The sequence below is a fragment of the Syngnathus leptorhynchus genome, unplaced genomic scaffold (genome assembly GCF_054491065.1).
Source record: "Syngnathus leptorhynchus isolate UIUO unplaced genomic scaffold, UIUO_Slep HiC_scaffold_102, whole genome shotgun sequence".
Classification (NCBI taxonomy): domain Eukaryota; kingdom Metazoa; phylum Chordata; class Actinopteri; order Syngnathiformes; family Syngnathidae; genus Syngnathus; species Syngnathus leptorhynchus.
Genome location: NW_028232069.1, coordinates 145,809 through 161,153, shown reverse-complemented (window position 1 = coordinate 161,153; position 15,345 = coordinate 145,809). Strand labels below are relative to the sequence as shown.

The following is a 15,345-nucleotide window of genomic DNA, read 5'->3' as shown; positions in this document are numbered from 1 at the left end:
CATTATCCAAACAGTTGTTGAAATTACAGTTGGCAAAAATGCATGGTGAAGCTAGACAGTCTAAATCACAGAAAAAGGAAATGCAAATGTCACAGGCTCCTCAGGTGGTGGGACGCGGAAGGGGCCAGTTCCGGGGCGGATACAGAGGCCGGGGAGGGAGTGCACCTGCTTACCCGGGGAGGGCGACATACAAAAACCATTCGCCCAACGCATGCTACATCTGCGGCAAAACCGATCACTGGGCAAGAGAATGCCCGCAGTATCGACCGCACGGAGCCGCCCGCCCAGCCGGAGGCCCGCCACACCAACCCGAGGAGCCGATACAACAAACACGAACAGCTCCCTCGAGTGGACGACCCTGGCAACAGCCACAAGCACACAGAGGTCAGTACTATCAACATGATGATCTCTGGTGTGGACAATTCGAATAGGGATGCCCGGGGAGCCAGAGAAGCAGCGGCCCGGCGGAGCCAATGCTTCATGTGACAGTGGAGGGAAAACCTGTGCAGATGCTGGTGGACACAGGCGCAACATATTCATCAATAAACACTGCCCTTCCTGTATCCTCACTGTCAAAGAAAACAACAACTTTGGTCGGCTTCTCGGGAAAACCACAAACTCTGCCTTTTACCAAACCACTTGAGACTGTGATCACCCGGACGGGGTGTAGACTCTGGCACAAATACATCCATTCCACGGACACCCCAATCAATTTGATGGGGAGGGACTTGTTGTCAGCCGTTGAAGCCAGAATTCTGTGTGGGCCAGAGGGAGTGATTATTCAATTTCCAGATGGCATCAGCATCCAGTGCTCACAACAAATACAACAACATGGTCAGTGGCTGATGGCGCCCCTACCAACAGAAGCAGAAACTGCAACCATCTACTGGGCCAGGCTGGAGCCAGAGACCCCTGCTGGTGGTGGTGTGTTCTCGACCTACCTACTGTGGAAACCCTGGATCTGCTCACTGACGCCATACCACCCACCTGTTGATCCTTTGCATTGCACTCTATATTATGACCGAAAAGTGATGATGTATATCGGGATTTGTTTGAAAATATTGCACATGTGGGATTTAACTTCATCACGCATTTTGATTGGTAAAGAGGGAGTTGCAGCGGTAACTGAGCTGACACATGAACAAATGCAGTGGTTCAAAATGACAGAAAAAGGGGTGCCACACATTTCCCTAGCTATTGCCCCAGGACACAAGGCCAGACAATTGGGCTCAATGGTCAAGCAGTTGTTGCAACAGACCGATTGGCGGGAAACTCACATTCCTAATTTGTACTGGTTTGAGTCTCAGAATGCATACCAAATTAAACAACCCATGGCAGACAGGATTGCTGGAGATGATGTTGGTGTTCCGCGGTCCAGTAATCTGGACGGGGAACACCCAGACTCCTGTTTGCGTCCTACGTTGAAGCCTAAGCCCGGCCTGTTTCAGCCGGCCCCGTGGCCGGGGGCCGAGGTGATCATTGATTTCACCGACATGAATACAAGAGTGAATGGTAAACGCTTTTTGCTTGTGTTGGTTGACGCTTACTCAGGCTGGCCTGAGGCATATCCGTGCTCGAAAGAAGATTCTGCTGCTGTGATCAAGGCTTTGATCCCCCATTACATCCCCACGCATAGTTTTCCCGCCCTGATCCGCTCTGACAATGGTACACACTTTAACAACAAAGCCTTGGCCAAGGTGGAATCAATTTTGCGTTTGAAGCATCGATTCGGCTGTGTCTACCATCCTCAGAGCCAGGGCAAAGTTGAACGAATGAACCGGACGTTGAAGGAAAAACTGGCCAAAATTATGGCTCAAACAAAAATGAATTGGCTCCAAGCTCTTCCGCTTGCCTTGTTGTCTGTGCGGCAATCTGTTAACAGGCACACTGGATTTGCACCGTTTGAATTGATGACAGGTCGTCTAATGCCGGGACCAGCAACGACGCTCGTCCCACCGGAGGATGTTACGGTACCAAATTGGTCTCATACAGCATAAGGGTCCTATTTGTCTGCTTTGGTGTCCAGTGTTTCTGCACAGATTGGAGAGAAAACCGCTGCGGCGGAGGAAGGCGTGTCGGTGGAGAAACAGCTCACATGTACACGTCTACGTCAGAGTCATCTCCAGAAAGTGGACGGAGCCCAGGTGGAAGGGCCCCTTTCGTGTCTTGGCCAGGACCTCTCACATGGCCCAGCTCGACTTCAAAGGACGCCGGTGGTATCACTACACACACCTACGTCCGGCCCCAGAGTTTGTTCCGTCAGGATGAAGGTATTCTTGTTTGGCCGTGTCCCGGACCCGGCCAAAAGGGGGGTGACAGAAGGAGAAGGAGCAGCAATACGGAAAAGTAAAGGAGAGGGCTCGAAAGGATTTTCGGATTTTTCAGAATTAATTTTAGTAGTGCTATTTTTAGTAAGTTGTCTTTTTGTGTGGACATTGATGACAATTGATGAGACTATCCAGCAGAAAACGTCCCAGATTCAAATTTTACCCACTTATAAACAATACCGATGCAAAGGAGAAGTAGTTTTTGTGAACACAACAGAAGAGCTCTCACGAGAAGAACAGGAAGGTTTGAGACAGAGATGTGACAGCGGGAATTGGCAAATGCATGTCACATTGTCTAATTGGACAGAGACAAACCAAACGTTACAGGACAAACTGGAAAAGTACCAGAGAAGGGTGTGGAGGAAGCAAATTGAACAGGTAAGGGAAATATTGGATTTAGCCCCACCAGACAGAGAAGGGACATGTATTCACCAATGTAAAGGGGATGGACGGTTTTGTAGTTGCTTCATGTCATGGACAAAAGAAGTTAACAATATGGAAAAATGTGGTTGTTTTATTTTATTTATGGTTTTTCAATGCTTAGGGAATGAGTTTGGTTTGTCCTCGGTTGAGAGGGCATTGGAGAGTCACGGCATACAATTATTCACTAAAAAAAGAAAGCCCGTTTTTGACAACCATGTGACTCAACAAAATATGACATGTTTAAAGTTAAAGGGAACCGGCATAAGTATTGGGACAATAGATTCCACATGGTGCAAATTCAATTTGTCACTGACTGTAACCTCTCCTCTCTCTCGTGCAGACATCTGGTTGTGGTGTGGTGATGACAAATTATATGATCGCTTGCCGAAGAATGCATCAGGTATCTGTGCCCTCGTGTCTTTGATAATGCCTGTGGTGGTTGTCCCCATTGAAATACAGAATCTCAATTGGGACCTGGAGTCCCCATTGACGGAGCTCCTGAAGCGAGCCAAAAGAAACGTTTTGCCCCCGTGGTTGAGCGACGATGATCCAACATATATTGACGCTATAGGAGTGCCCCGAGGTGTACCAGATGAGTATAAACTCGTTAATCAAGTGGCCTCGGGATTCGAAAGTATCTTCCTATGGATCACCCCCAATAAAAATGTAGACCGTATTAATTACGTTCATTACAATGTCCAACGACTTGGTAATTATACAGCTGAATCATTTGCCGCAGTTCATGAACAATTGGCCGCGACGTCATTAATGGCGTTCCAAAATAGAATTGCGTTGGACATGCTATTGGCTAAGGAACATGGTGTGTGTGGAATGTTTGGTGATGCATGTTGTACTTTCATCCCAAACAACACGGCACCAGGGGGACGACTGACCAAGGCGTTGGAAGGACTAAGGACACTGAATAAAAAGATGAAAGATCATTCAGGTGTACACACCGATATTTGGTTTGATTGGATGAAAACGTTTGGAAACTGGAAAGGGCTCATCATGTCTGTGCTTGTTGCTGTGGCTATTTTTACTACAATTATGATGTTATGCGGTTGTTGTTGTGTTCCATGTATCAGATCACTCACTGTCCGGTTGATCGAGAAAACCGTTGGCCCGTTGCCACCGATGGGCCAATATACCCTGGTGGCTCAACATGAGCCGCGGGAGGAAGAAAGGACCGATAGCGCACTGGTAGATATTTGCTAGAGTCGCGGGTGATGACCTCATAAATGAGGTCATGAGAGGGAATAAAGGGAAATGTGCTTTCAGCAGTTAGCAAACATATTTTTCAAGGTTGTGTTAAACATATAATCATATCAATATAATATCTAGTATTGGGGGGAGGCTCGGTTGCAGTTTCCGCCAGTTCTGAGTTCCTCCCCCACGTGCTCCTCCTTTTGATGTCTTGGATGCCCTGGCTACAGAGGCGTTGCTACACTAAAGGAAGGGAGATAGTGGCTGTAGTAACGCTGATTAGAAAAGGAATGTAGTGTAGTGTGAATTGATCTTCTCGACCCCCACATTGGGAGTGCAGAGTCTGCTTTCTTCCCCCAACCAGTTGTCCTCTCCACAGGTGGCCGACTCCTGCTAAGTTTAACTTCTTAGTAAACTAACACAACACATAATAATAATAATATCTAACCTTACTTAAACCTTTCAGCACATATTAAGTAGATGTAAGGTAACTGATATACAGTTCCTTAAACGAACATTGAGTAAATATGGGATAACTTTAATGTGACTTCTTCAAACTGTATATAACCAATTTTGATCATCTACAATCTATGAATCAAAGCTACAGTTAACTAAAAGGAATGAAGTCCCTTTAAACTGACAAAGAACATTTCGCCTATGCAAAGAAGCTCTGCTCATTGTCATTGAAGACTTCTTACAAAACAAACACAAAAGTAACATAAGGACAGGAAGGAAACATAAGGCTGACGGGGATCAAAAGACATTCCTTGAACCAAATAGAAAGCATTTAGTTTAAAGGAGAGTCGTAAACTCATAAAGATAAGGCCTCCTGGTCTGGCAGGCCAAGGCTTCCCCCGAGATTATTCCAACAGAGTACCAGACGATAACACCTCGAGGTCGGTGATCAAAGAACAATACCACGTCCAGGTGGTTGGGCTTCGAGAGGAAAACCCCCAACTCCTGACCACAGTGATGACACCTCGACGGGGAGGAGATGACCATCGACCAATCATCACACAATGTTTTGCATGCTTTAATATTCATATTGTGTTTCTTTAAAACTGGGCAACCCGGAAGAATGTGTCGTCTTTTGGTGGTCACAGAAACGCACGAGTTTTAGTGTGAGGGACCCGGGACCCAGGCCTGTATTAGAGCACTTTGTTAGGAATAAACATTTGGTAAATTTGGTCTGATTGATCTACTGGTCTTCTCTTTGACAGAACGAACTCGCAAAATTGTTAGGTGCGCCAGTGTGTGGATTAGGACATAGAAACTTGTGTTAAAGTTGATCGTAATTTGGAGTCAGATCAATAGCTAAAATCCGTATCCTAACAACATGAAGAAATAACCAATTTCATCGTTTGGTTTATGTTTTACACGCGTTTTAAATTTTATTGCCGAAATCGCTTTTTCTCGCCGAGATAAGCACGTTTTCTGAAATGCCGCTCTCCCGTCACTCTGGTTAAAGTGTTATGAAAAAAAAAAGGCTGTTGGGGGCTAGGGAGTATCGAGTTGATCATTATACATGAAGAAATAACCAATTTCATCGTTTGGTTTATGTTTTACACGCGTTTTAAATTTTATTGCCGAAATCGCTTTTTCTCGCCGAGATAAGCACGTTTTCTGAAATGCCGCTCTCCCGTCACTCTGGTTAAAGTGTTATGAAAAAAAAGGCTGTTGGGGGCTAGGGAGTATCGAGTTGATCATTATACATGAAGAAATAACCAATTTCATCGTTTGGTTTATGTTTTACACGCGTTTTAAATTTTATTGCCGAAATCGCTTTTTCTCGCCGAGATAAGCACGTTTTCTGAAATGCCGCTCTCCCGTCACTCTGGTTAAAGTGTTATGAAAAAAAAGGCTGTTGGGGGCTAGGGAGTATCGAGTTGATCATTATACATGAAGAAATAACCAATTTCATCGTTTGGTTTATGTTTTACACGCGTTTTAAATTTTATTGCCGAAATCGCTTTTTCTCGCCGAGATAAGCACGTTTTCTGAAATGCCGCTCTCCCGTCACTCTGGTTAAAGTGTTATGAAAAAAAGGCTGTTGGGGGCTAGGGAGTATCGAGTTGATCATTATACATGAAGAAATAACCAATTTCATCGTTTGGTTTATGTTTTACACGCGTTTTAAATTTTATTGCCGAAATCGCTTTTTCTCGCCGAGATAAGCACGTTTTCTGAAATGCCGCTCTCCCGTCACTCTGGTTAAAGTGTTATGAAAAAAAAGGCTGTTGGGGGCTAGGGAGTATCGAGTTGATCATTATACATGAAGAAATAACCAATTTCATCGTTTGGTTTATGTTTTACACGCGTTTGAAATTTTATTGCCGAAATCGCTTTTTCTGGCCGAGATAAGCACGTTTTCTGAAATGCCGCTCTCCCGTCACTCTGGTTAAAGTGTTATGAAAAAAAAGGCTGTTGGGGGCTAGGGAGTATCGAGTTGATCATTATACATGAAGAAATAACCAATTTCATCGTTTGGTTTATGTTTTACACGCGTTTTAAATGTTATTGCCGAAATCGCTTTTTCTCGCCGAGATAAGCACGTTTTCTGAAATGCCGCTCTCCCGTCACTCTGGTTAAAGTGTTATGAAAAAAAAGGCTGTTGGGGGCTAGGGAGTATCGAGTTGATCATTATACATGAAGAAATAACCAATTTCATCGTTTGGTTTATGTTTTACACGCGTTTTAAATTTTATTGCCGAAATCGCTTTTTCTCGCCGAGATAAGCACGTTTTCTGAAATGCCGCTCTCCCGTCACTCTGGTTAAAGTGTTATGAAAAAAAAGGCTGTTGGGGGCTAGGGAGTATCGAGTTGATCATTATACATGAAGAAATAACCAATTTCATCGTTTGGTTTATGTTTTACACGCGTTTTAAATTTTATTGCCGAAATCGCTTTTTCTCGCCGAGATAAGCACGTTTTCTGAAATGCCGCTCTCCCGTCACTCTGGTTAAAGTGTTATGAAAAAAAAGGCTGTTGGGGGCTAGGGAGTATCGAGTTGATCATTATACATGAAGAAATAACCAATTTCATCGTTTGGTTTATGTTTTACACGCGTTTTAAATTTTATTGCCGAAATCGCTTTTTCTCGCCGAGATAAGCACGTTTTCTGAAATGCCGCTCTCCCGTCACTCTGGTTAAAGTGTTATGAAAAAAAAGGCTGTTGGGGGCTAGGGAGTATCGAGTTGATCATTATACATGAAGAAATAACCAATTTCATCGTTTGGTTTATGTTTTACACGCGTTTTAAATTTTATTGCCGAAATCGCTTTTTCTCGCCGAGATAAGCACGTTTTCTGAAATGCCGCTCTCCCGTCACTCTGGTTAAAGTGTTATGAAAAAAAAGGCTGTTGGGGGCTAGGGAGTATCGAGTTGATCATTATACATGAAGAAATAACCAATTTCATCGTTTGGTTTATGTTTTACACGCGTTTTAAATTTTATTGCCGAAATCGCTTTTTCTCGCCGAGATAAGCACGTTTTCTGAAATGCCGCTCTCCCGTCACTCTGGTTAAAGTGTTATGAAAAAAAAGGCTGTTGGGGGCTAGGGAGTATCGAGTTGATCATTATACATGAAGAAATAACCAATTTCATCGTTTGGTTTATGTTTTACACGCGTTTTAAATTTTATTGCCGAAATCGCTTTTTCTCGCCGAGATAAGCACGTTTTCTGAAATGCCGCTCTCCCGTCACTCTGGTTAAAGTGTTATGAAAAAAAAGGCTGTTGGGGGCTAGGGAGTATCGAGTTGATCATTATACATGAAGAAATAACCAATTTCATCGTTTGGTTTATGTTTTACACGCGTTTTAAATTTTATTGCCGAAATCGCTTTTTCTCGCCGAGATAAGCACGTTTTCTGAAATGCCGCTCTCCCGTCACTCTGGTTAAAGTGTTATGAAAAAAAAGGCTTTTGGGGGCTAGGGAGTATCGAGTTGATCATTATACATGAAGAAATAACCAATTTCATCGTTTGGTTTATGTTTTACACGCGTTTTAAATTTTATTGCCGAAATCGCTTTTTCTCGCCGAGATAAGCACGTTTTCTTAAATGCCGCTCTCCCGTCACTCTGGTTAAAGTGTTATGAAAAAAAAGGCTGTTGGGGGCTAGGGAGTATCGAGGTGATCATTATACATGAAGAAATAACCAATTTCATCGTTTGGTTTATGTTTTACACGCGTTTTAAATTTTATTGCCGAAATCGCTTTTTCTCGCCGAGATAAGCACGTTTTCTGAAATGCCGCTCTCCCGTCACTCTGGTTAAAGTGTTATGAAAAAAAAGGCTGTTGGGGGCTAGGGAGTATCGAGTTGATCATTATACATGAAGAAATAACCAATTTCATCGTTTGGTTTATGTTTTACACGCGTTTTAAATTTTATTGCCGAAATCGCTTTTTCTCGCCGAGATAAGCACGTTTTCTGAAATGCCGCTCTCCCGTCACTCTGGTTAAAGTGTTATGAAGAAAAAGGCTGTTGGGGGCTAGGGAGTATCGAGTTGATCATTATACATGAAGAAATAACCAATTTCATCGTTTGGTTTATGTTTTACACGCGTTTTAAATTTTATTGCCGAAATCGCTTTTTCTCGCCGAGATAAGCACGTTTTCTGAAATGCCGCTCTCCCGTCACTCTGGTTAAAGTATTATGAAAAAAAAGGCTGTTGGGGGCTAGGGAGTATCGAGTTGATCATTATACATGAAGAAATAACCAATTTCATCGTTTGGTTTACGTTTTACACGCGTTTTAAATTTTATTGCCGAAATCGCTTTTTCTCGCCGAGATAAGCACGTTTTCTGAAATGCCGCTCTCCCGTCACTCTGGTTAAAGTGTTATGAAAAAAAAGACTGTTGGGGGCTAGGGAGTATCGAGTTGATCATTATACATGAAGAAATAACCAATTTCATCGTTTGGTTTATGTTTTACACGCGTTTTAAATTTTATTGCCGAAATCGCTTTTTCTCGCCGAGATAAGCACGTTTTCTGAAATGCCGCTCTCCCGTCACTCTGGTTAAAGTGTTATGAAAAAAAAGGCTGTTGGGGGCTAGGGAGTATCGAGTTGATCATTATACATGAAGAAATAACCAATTTCATCGTTTGGTTTATGTTTTACACGCGTTTTAAATTTTATTGCCGAAATCGCTTTTTCTCGCCGAGATAAGCACGTTTTCTGAAATGCCGCTCTCCCGTCACTCTGGTTAAAGTGTTATGAAAAAAAAGGCTGTTGGGGGCTAGGGAGTATCGAGTTGATCCTTATACATGAAGAAATAACCAATTTCATCGTTTGGTTTATGTTTTACACGCGTTTTAAATTTTATTGCCGAAATCGCTTTTTCTCGCCGAGATAAGCACGTTTTCTTAAATGCCGCTCTCCCGTCACTCTGGTTAAAGTGTTATGAAAAAAAAGGCTGTTGGGGGCTAGGGAGTATCGAGTTGATCATTATACATGAAGAAATAACCAATTTCATCGTTTGGTTTATGTTTTACACGCGTTTTAAATTTTATTGCCGAAATCGATTTTTCTCGCCGAGATAAGCACGTTTTCTGAAATGCCGCTCTCCCGTCACTCTGGTTAAAGTGTTATGAAAAAAAAGGCTGTTGGGGGCTAGGGAGTATCGAGTTGATCATTATACATGAAGAAATAACCAATTTCATCGTTTGGTTTATGTTTTACACGCGTTTTAAATTTTATTGCCGAAATCGCTTTTTCTCGCCGAGATAAGCACGTTTTCTGAAATGCCGCTCTCCCGTCACTCTGGTTAAAGTGTTATGAAAAAAAAGGCTGTTGGGGGCTAGGGAGTATCGAGTTGATCATTATACATGAAGAAATAACCAATTTCATCGTTTGGTTTATGTTTTACACGCGTTTTAAATTTTATTGCCGAAATCGCTTTTTCTGGCCGAGATAAGCACGTTTTCTGAAATGCCGCTCTCCCGTCACTCTGGTTAAAGTGTTATGAAAAAAAAGGCTGTTGGGGGCTAGGGAGTATCGAGTTGATCATTATACATGAAGAAATAACCAATTTCATCGTTTGGTTTATGTTTTACACGCGTTTTAAATGTTATTGCCGAAATCGCTTTTTCTCGCCGAGATAAGCACGTTTTCTGAAATGCCGCTCTCCCGTCACTCTGGTTAAAGTGTTATGAAAAAAAAGGCTGTTGGGGGCTAGGGAGTATCGAGTTGATCATTATACATGAAGAAATAACCAATTTCATCGTTTGGTTTATGTTTTACACGCGTTTTAAATTTTATTGCCGAAATCGCTTTTTCTCGCCGAGATAAGCACGTTTTCTGAAATGCCGCTCTCCCGTCACTCTGGTTAAAGTGTTATGAAAAAAAAGGCTGTTGGGGGCTAGGGAGTATCGAGTTGATCATTATACATGAAGAAATAACCAATTTCATCGTTTGGTTTATGTTTTACACGATGCTGAGCTCCAGCTGGAAGTGTAAAAAGAACCGGGCTGGTTAAAAAAAGAACCGGGCGACCCGGTAAAATTGCTTAGCCCGGGCTCTGGAAGCCTAACACGGCGTGATCTTGTCCAAAAAGCCGCTGCTGAGCTCCAGCTGGAAGTGTAAAAAGAACCGGGCTGGTTAAAAAAAAGAACCGGGCGACCCGGTAAAATTGCTTAGCCGGGGCTCTGGAAGCCTAACACGGCGTGATCTTGTCCAAAAAGCCGCTGCTGAGCTCCAGCTGGAAGTGTAAAAAGAACCGGGCTGGTTAAAAAAAAGAACCGGGCGGCCCGGTAAAATTGCTTAGCCGGGGCTCTGGAAGCCTAACTCGGCGTGATACTGTGCAAAAAGCTGCTGCTGAGCTCCAGCTGGAAGTGTAAAAAAAACCGGGCTGGTTAAAAAAAAGAACCGGGCGACCCTGTAAAATTGCTTAGCCGGGGCTCTGGAAGCCTAACACGGCGTGATCTTGTCCAAAAACCCGCTGCTGAGCTCCAGCTGGAAGTGTAAAAAGAACCGGGCTGGTTAAAAAAAAGAACCGGGCGGCCCGGTAAAATTGCTTAGCCGGGGTCCTGGAAGCCTAACGCGGCGTGATCTTGCCCGAAAGTCGGCCTCTATACTTCCATATTAGGTACCAGGCGCTCAGAGCCAACTTGGCAAAAATTTTCTAAGTGCCCACGGTTCTGCGGGGATTGTGCGTCCGACCCGCGCCGGTTCTCCAGCCGGCCTAAAATAACGCAAAACCAGCCTCTCCCCCTGGAGCTCACAGCCAAAGGCGAAACTTTTCTAAGTGCCTACGGCTCTGCGGGCTTTTGAGTCCGCCCCGCGCCGGTTCGTCGGTCGGCCTCAAAAAGCGAAAAATCAGCCTCTCTCCCTGGAGCTCGACTCGAGTTGATCATTATACATGAAGAAATAACCAATTTCATCGTTTGGTTTATGTTTTACACGCGTTTTAAATTTTATTGCCGAAATGGCTTTTTCTCGCCGAGATAAGCACGTTTTCTGAAATGCCGCTCTCCCGTCACTCTGGTTAAAGTGTTATGAAAAAAAAGGCTGTTGGGGGCTAGGGAGTATCGAGTTGATCATTATACATGAAGAAATAACCAATTTCATCGTTTGGTTTATGTTTTACACGCGTTTTAAATTTTATTGCCGAAATCGCTTTTTCTCGCCGAGATAAGCACGTTTTCTGAAATGCCGCTCTCCCGTCACTCTGGTTAAAGTGTTATGAAAAAAAAGGCTGTTGGGGGCTAGGGAGTATCGAGTTGATCATTATACATGAAGAAATAACCAATTTCATCGTTTGGTTTATGTTTTACACGCGTTTTAAATTTTATTGCCGAAATCGCTTTTTCTCGCCGAGATAAGCACGTTTTCTGAAATGCCGCTCTCCCGTCACTCTGGTTAAAGTGTTATGAAAAAAAAGGCTGTTGGGGGCTAGGGAGTATCGAGTTGATCATTATACATGAAGAAATAAGCAATTTCATCGTTTGGTTTATGTTTTACACGCGTTTTAAATTTTATTGCCGAAATCGCTTTTTCTCGCCGAGATAAGCACGTTTTCTGAAATGCCGCTCTCCCGTCACTCTGGTTAAAGTGTTATGAAAAAAAAGGCTGTTGGGGGCTAGGGAGTATCGAGTTGATCATTATACATGAAGAAATAACCAATTTCATCGTTTGGTTTATGTTTTACACGCGTTTTAAATTTTATTGCCGAAATCGCTTTTTCTCGCCGAGATAAGCACGTTTTCTTAAATGCCGCTCTCCCGTCACTCTGGTTAAAGTGTTATGAAAAAAAAGGCTGTTGGGGGCTAGGGAGTATCGAGTTGATCATTATACATGAAGAAATAACCAATTTAATCGTTTGGTTTATGTTTTACACGCGTTTTAAATTTTATTGCCGAAATCGCTTTTTCTCGCCGAGATAAGCACGTTTTCTGAAATGCCGCTCTCCCGTCACTCTGGTTAAAGTGTTATGAAAAAAAAGGCTGTTGGGGGCTAGGGAGTATCGAGTTGATCATTATACATGAAGAAATAACCAATTTCATCGTTTGGTTTATGTTTTACACGCGTTTTAAATTTTATTGCCGAAATCGCTTTTTCTCGCCGAGATAAGCACGTTTTCTGAAATGCCGCTCTCCCGTCACTCTGGTTAAAGTGTTATGAAAAAAAAGGCTGTTGGGGGCTAGGGAGTATCGAGTTGATCATTATACATGAAGAAATAACCAATTTCATCGTTTGGTTTATGTTTTACACGCGTTTTAAATTTTATTGCCGAAATCGCTTTTTCTCGCCGAGATAAGCACGTTTTCTGAAATGCCGCTCTCCCGTCACTCTGGTTAAAGTGTTATGAAAAAAAAGGCTGTTGGGGGCTAGGGAGTATCGAGTTGATCATTATACATGAAGAAATAACCAATTTCATCGTTTGGTTTATGTTTTACACGCGTTTTAAATTTTATTGCCGAAATCGCTTTTTCTCGCCGAGATAAGCACGTTTTCTGAAATGCCGCTCTCCCGTCACTCTGGTTAAAGTGTTATGAAAAAAAAGGCTGTTGGGGGCTAGGGAGTATCGAGTTGATCATTATACATGAAGAAATAACCAATTTCATCGTTTGGTTTATGTTTTACACGCGTTTTAAATTTTATTGCCGAAATCGCTTTTTCTCGCCGAGATAAGCACGTTTTCTGAAATGCCGCTCTCCCGTCACTCTGGTTAAAGTGTTATGAAAAAAAAGGCTGTTGGGGGCTAGGGAGTATCGAGTTGATCATTATACATGAAGAAATAACCAATTTCATCGTTTGGTTTATGTTTTACACGCGTTTTAAATTTTATTGCCGAAATCGCTTTTTCTCGCCGAGATAAGCACGTTTTCTGAAATGCCGCTCTCCCGTCACTCTGGTTAAAGTGTTATGAAAAAAAAGGCTGTTGGGGGCTAGGGAGTATCGAGTTGATCATTATACATGAAGAAATAACCAATTTCATCGTTTGGTTTATGTTTTACACGCGTTTTAAATTTTATTGCCGAAATCGCTTTTTCTCGCCGAGATAAGCACGTTTTCTGAAATGCCGCTCTCCCGTCACTCTGGTTAAAGTGTTATGAAAAAAAAGGCTGTTGGGGGCTAGGGAGTATCGAGTTGATCTTTATACATGAAGAAATAACCAATTTCATCGTTTGGTTTATGTTTTACACGCGTTTTAAATTTTATTGCCGAAATCGCTTTTTCTCGCCGAGATAAGCACGTTTTCTTAAATGCCGCTCTCCCGTCACTCTGGTTAAAGTGTTATGAAAAAAAAGGCTGTTGGGGGCTAGGGAGTATCGAGTTGATCATTATACATGAAGAAATAACCAATTTAATCGTTTGGTTTATGTTTTACACGCGTTTTAAATTTTATTGCCGAAATCGCTTTTTCTCGCCGAGATAAGCACGTTTTCTGAAATGCCGCTCTCCCGTCACTCTGGTTAAAGTGTTATGAAAAAAAAAGGCTGTTGGGGGCTAGGGAGTATCGAGTTGATCATTATACATGAAGAAATAACCAATTTCATCGTTTGGTTTATGTTTTACACGCGTTTTAAATTTTATTGCCGAAATCGCTTTTTCTCGCCGAGATAAGCACGTTTTCTGAAATGCCGCTCTCCCGTCACTCTGGTTAAAGTGTTATGAAAAAAAAGGCTGTTGGGGGCTAGGGAGTATCGAGTTGATCATTATACATGAAGAAATAACCAATTTCATCGTTTGGTTTATGTTTTACACGCGTTTTAAATTTTATTGCCGAAATCGCTTTTTCTCGCCGAGATAAGCACGTTTTCTGAAATGCCGCTCTCCCGTCACTCTGGTTAAAGTGTTATGAAAAAAAAGGCTGTTGGGGGCTAGGGAGTATCGAGTTGATCATTATACATGAAGAAATAACCAATTTCATCGTTTGGTTTATGTTTTACACGCGTTTTAAATTTTATTGCCGAAATCGCTTTTTCTCGCCGAGATAAGCACGTTTTCTGAAATGCCGCTCTCCCGTCACTCTGGTTAAAGTGTTATGAAAAAAAAGGCTGTTGGGGGCTAGGGAGTATCGAGTTGATCATTATACATGAAGAAATAAGCAATTTCATCGTTTGGTTTATGTTTTACACGCGTTTTAAATTTTATTGCCGAAATCGCTTTTTCTCGCCGAGATAAGCACGTTTTCTGAAATGCCGCTCTCCCGTCACTCTGGTTAAAGTGTTATGAAAAAAAAGGCTGTTGGGGGCTAGGGAGTATCGAGTTGATCATTATACATGAAGAAATAACCAATTTCATCGTTTGGTTTATGTTTTACACGCGTTTTAAATTTTATTGCCGAAATCGCTTTTTCTCGCCGAGATAAGCACGTTTTCTTAAATGCCGCTCTCCCGTCACTCTGGTTAAAGTGTTATGAAAAAAAAGGCTGTTGGGGGCTAGGGAGTATCGAGTTGATCATTATACATGAAGAAATAACCAATTTAATCGTTTGGTTTATGTTTTACACGCGTTTTAAATTTTATTGCCGAAATCGCTTTTTCTCGCCGAGATAAGCACGTTTTCTGAAATGCCGCTCTCCCGTCACTCTGGTTAAAGTGTTATGAAAAAAAAAGGCTGTTGGGGGCTAGGGAGTATCGAGTTGATCATTATACATGAAGAAATAACCAATTTCATCGTTTGGTTTATGTTTTACACGCGTTTTAAATTTTATTGCCGAAATCGCTTTTTCTCGCCGAGATAAGCACGTTTTCTGAAATGCCGCTCTCCCGTCACTCTGGTTAAAGTGTTATGAAAAAAAAGGCTGTTGGGGGCTAGGGAGTATCGAGTTGATCATTATACATGAAGAAATAACCAATTTCATCGTTTGGTTTATGTTTTACACGCGTTTGAAATTTTATTGCCGAAATCGCTTTTTCTCGCCGAGATAAGCACGTTTTCTGAAATG

General features: G+C 42.4%; 1 long non-coding RNA gene across 1 annotated transcript; it reads left to right on the top strand.

Moving 5' to 3' along the window:
* Positions 1–290: 290 nt before the first annotated feature.
* Positions 291–5,141, top strand: LOC147037934 (uncharacterized). The gene is made up of 2 exons (XR_015064228.1): positions 291–834; positions 896–5,141. It is a non-coding gene; the product is annotated as an uncharacterized LOC147037934 (long non-coding RNA).
* The last annotated feature ends 10,204 nt before the right edge of the window (positions 5,142–15,345 follow it).